We start from the raw sequence: 4,779 nt of genomic DNA on the forward strand, positions 1-4,779 counted from the left end.
GCTGGGGCAGCCTGCTTGCCACCACGGGCACACTGCTGCCATCAACTGCTCAGGTCAGTGTGGGGGCCGTGAGAATGCCCAGCAGGTGGGGAGCACTCCCCGTCCCCACAGCACAACCAGGCTTTTGCAGGCATCGCTGAGACTCTGCGGCTCCATGGTGGGGAGAGTCGGTGCGATGGACGGCTGGAGGTGGCCATGCGCCCCGGTGTCTGGGCCCGTGTGTCTGTGGGGCTGTGGAACAATGGCACTGCCACCGTGGCCTGCCAGCAGCTGGGCTGCGGTGTGCCTGAGAAAATCTATGCTGTGCCGGCCACCGTCTCGGGCCCCATGGAGCTGCAGGAGCTGCGATGTGTTGGCACCGAGGAGCTCCTGGCACACTGTAACACCTCGGGGATGGCCACTGAGCCCAGCCACAACCCCGAGGAGCTGGCTATTGCCTGCTCAGGTGAGTGCACTGGGAAGCGCCGTGGGCATCACGCTGCCATCCTCCTGCGGCTGAGGCTTGCAGGAGGCCCCGGGCGCTGCGCTGGTAGGGTGGAGGTGTACAGCAGGGGCACCTGGGGCACCATCTGCCAGGACACGTGGACCCTGCAGGATGCCAATGTCGTCTGCCGCCAGCTGGGCTGTGGATGGGCCCTGGAGGCACCCGGCTCTGAGCACTTTGGGCCTGGCACTGGGACACTGTGGTCGGGTGCCGGGGGCTGCTCTGGGACAGAGGATGCTCTCTGGCACTGTCCAGCCCCAGTGCAGCGTGGCTGCCAGCATGGCGGTGGTGCAGGCGCCGTGTGCTCAGGTGAGTGCCACCATCCCTCTGGATGGGAGCAGCCGCACCACCCTCGGGGTGCAGTGATCCCCTGACCTCGTTGCAGGGCTGCTGGACCTGTGGCTGACGGGGGAAAGCAGCAGATGCAGTGGGCACCTGGAGGTGCTGCAATGAGGGGACATGGGGTTGTGTTTGCGCCAATGGCACCAGCCCCGCCACAGCCACAGCTGTCTGCCGCCAGCTGGGATGTGGCACAGGGGGGAGTCTGGAGGCTGTCCGTGCACAGGGCTCAGATCCTGCCTGGCTGAGCTGGGTGAGTTGTGAGGAGGGGGCCTGCTCGCTCTGGCACTGCCCCTCAGCACCCTGGCAACTGCAGGAATGCGACCCCACTGGAATCACCCACATCATATGTGAAGAGGACACCAGAGACAGGAGTGAGGCCACCAGCCCAGCCTCAGGTAGCAGCCGCCACAGCAGACTCACCTCAACAAATGGCTCTGTCCATTCTCACTGTCCTCTATCTGCTACCATGGGATCCCCACGGGGCCTCACGCTTCCCATCACTGCCCCGCAGCTCTCACCCACAGCGCTGTCCCACTGACAGCAACACCAAGGAGCCTGTCAGCACTCACGGTGCTCTGCGTGATCCTGGGGATGCTGCTGTGCCTGGCCCTGGCCGCCCTGGCTGTGCAGGCACNAGCAACACCAAGGAGCCTGTCAGCACTCACGGTGCTCTGCGTGATCCTGGGGATGCTGCTGTGCCTGGCCCTGGCCGCCCTGGCTGTGCAGGCACGCCGCGCACGGGCCCAGAGTCAAGGTGGGCACCGCTCTGGGGTCCCCCACCACGGGGCAGCACCTGGGGGACATCGGGGACACCGGTGCCATGTGTGCTGCCTTGCAGGCCCCAGCAAGGATGCCGTCTCCGAGGTTGTGTATGAGGAGCTTGACTACAGCCTGATGCCCGAGTACCAGGAGGTGCCCAGCAGCACAGGTGGGAGCACAATGGTCCCCGCAGCCAGGGGCGGTCCACATCTCGTATCATGACCCCAATACCCTTCCTCCCCTGCAGGCTCCCTGTCCAAAGGCTCAGGAAAAAAGATGTCAGATCACAGCAGGGATGGCGGAGAGGAGAGAGACCTCCAGGTGTCCCCAGGTAGGGGCACAGGCACAGAGGTGCACTGTGAGGACAGAAAGGCACCGGGCACCCATGCAAGGGGACGTAGCCAAACAGCGCTGATGGGGAGGTGAGGGCACGCAGCCCCTCCTGGCTGTGTCCTCACCACCGGCCCCTCCGTGCCTTTCGCAGACCCCCCTGCCCAGCCCCAGCACAGCCCCTCACATGGCTACGATAATGCTATGGCTGTGCTGGATGTGTCCCCCTTTCCCCATACTGAGGATGCCCCTGCACAGCCCCCCGAGGACATGGACTATGACGATGTTGCTGTCAGAGCCCTGGGGACATTGCTGTGAGCAGGCCCTGGGGACATGGCTGGAATAGGGTCCTCTGTCCCGAAGGAGGGGTGGCTCTGGCCTTGGCAGCATCACCACTCCCTGCCTGGCACTGCAGAACAGTAGCGAACTGTTCCATTCTCCTACCTGCAACTGCAACACAATAGCTTGTCAGCTTTATAAAAATTATTTTCTGTAACTCTTTCCTTATGACTATCTCATCTTTAATAAAACCCCAAACTAAGTGGCAACTCTTCCAGTCTTGGCTCCTCTTCCTGAGTCAGCCCTGGCTCCTTGTTGGGAGAGGGAGTGCACTCCCTTCTGAAGGTTCTCCAGGGTAAGGACAGGAGGCAACAGGCACAAAGGGAAACACGGGAAGTTCCCTTTACCCATAGCGCACAACACTTGTTTAGCATGAGGGATGCCAGGCCCTGCAGCATTATGTCTGCAAGGCTCCACGGTCTGAGACATAGAAACCTGACAGTGTGTTCTTGTGGGCCCTGCTCAAGAGTATCTCTTCTTTATTAAAACCCCAAATCGGTGTGGAACCTCTCTTCCAGCCTTGGCTCCTCTACCTGAGTCTATCAGCCTTCCCTCAGGGCTCTGGGTAAAAGCTGGATTACAGAGGCATCCTCATTGGCTCTTGGCACTGGGGAAAGAACGGAAAAAGTGGGAAAGCTCATGGAGACGAGGTGGGATGGATCCCAGGACTGCTGCACTGCAGTGCAAGGATAGCAAGGACCGCGTGTCCCACAGGCACACAGGTGCAGGCACGCTGCCACACGCTGTGGTTTCACCCGGCAGGCAGCTGAGCAGCACCCGGCCGTTCGTTCACTCCGCCCCTGCCCCCAGTGTGCAATGCGGGAGAGAGCTGTAAACAAACTCGTGGGGCGAGATACAAACAGAAAAGGACAGAAAGGGAAAACAGTTACAGACATTCCGATGATAACTGTACATGGATGTACCTCCTCACAAATTCACAGCCTTTGCACAGACGTTTTGAGAAGCAAACCTGAGTAAGCTGACTCTCACCCTGCGCTTGCTGGTAGGATCTCCTCTTCTNTTCAGGCTTAACTAAAGTCAGCTTTGGAAATGGACAATCAAACAAGCCAAAGGCTCCACAGTGTCTTGGAAGTGGCTGCAGTTTAACCTTCACACACAGAGGCAGATAGGAAACGCATCCGTACAAATGCCCTGAGAAACCAGCGTTTTTTTCCCCAGAACAAGTACAGCTATAATGGAGGAACAAATAAGCACAGCCCACAGGTCTTAGAAGAAACCACTAATCCCTTTCACTGGGGGTTCTGGGGAGGAAGGTCTTTGTGAAGGAGTCTTCCTCATGCTGCCCTTCAGAGACACAGCTGGGAGACCTTGAAGCCTGGCATGAACAGCTGTGGCCTGAGGACGGTCCTTCCCCACCCACTGCCCCAGCAGGCGCTGTTCATGGTGCAAGCACTGCCTGTCCCTGGCTGGCATGTGTGCTACCAGACAATGTGCTTGGCAAGACTGTGGGCCGTGCACCACCTTTGGCTCCTTGCTGCTGTGTGCCACTTCCAGGAGCAATAGCGTCCTCCTGGCTGGCAGTGCTCATCCCTCCCGAGCAGGCCAGGCCTTCCTGCTGGGGCCTCTCAGCTGGGCCTGTAGCCCTGCTGCAGTGCCACCTGGTGCTGCCTGCAGAGCTGTAGGCCCGGCCCTGCTGAGCCCTGCTGTGCAGCTCCTGCTGCCTCCTGGGCCCTGCTCTGGCCCTCTGGGAGGCCATGTTGGTGCTCTCATGGCAGGGCAGAGCCAGAGCTCTGCAACACGAGCATAATAAGGCAGGAGCAATGCCCGGGACCCTGCTGGCATCCCTGTCCCGCACATTGCATTCCCGCACCCTCAGCAGGAGCACGGCCCTGCAGCCATGTTCCCAGGAGCCCCTGGTGCCCATTGAGCTTTGCTGCCATGCACTTACACTGCAGTGGGGCCGGGCACCGCCCCACATCCCAGCCCTGCATACAGGCAAGGTTTCGCTTTTGAAAGAGGCCGCACACCCATCGCACACTTCCTCCTTCCCCAGCACAGGTGGCTGCACGCGGGGACACAGGCAGGGACAGCTCGGCCCTGTCCCTTCCCCTGTGAAGTTGGGTTTCTGTGATGTCCTCACAGCAGCCGGACACCCGTAGGAATGCTGCAATCTGCAGCTGTCCCTGTGTCTGCTCCTGGCACAGCAATACCAAAGCAGGGAAGCAGGACTCCTCACCACGTGCTGCAGGCTCAAGTCTAAGAGCATCCCTTTGTGCAACATATCGCTTCTGTGCAGGTGGCTCAGCAGCCGTGTGAGGTTGGTGCTCTCCCTGGGTCCCTGCCCAGGAGAAAATATCCCTTCCAGGTTATGATGCAGGGCGAGCACATGGATTGCATGTCCCCAGATGCAGCCAGTGCTGTGTCCCATCAGCTGATGCGAGAAGCTGGGCATGGCCCTCTTGTGTATGTCCACACCAGCATGTTCACCCCCCTGCTGCCTGGGGAAACTCAAAGGCAGCTGTAGGACCCCAGTATAATGAACTGGTCACTAAGGTGCAGAAGGA

This window comes from Numida meleagris, chromosome 6 (assembly GCF_002078875.1).
Source record: "Numida meleagris isolate 19003 breed g44 Domestic line chromosome 6, NumMel1.0, whole genome shotgun sequence".
Classification (NCBI taxonomy): domain Eukaryota; kingdom Metazoa; phylum Chordata; class Aves; order Galliformes; family Numididae; genus Numida; species Numida meleagris.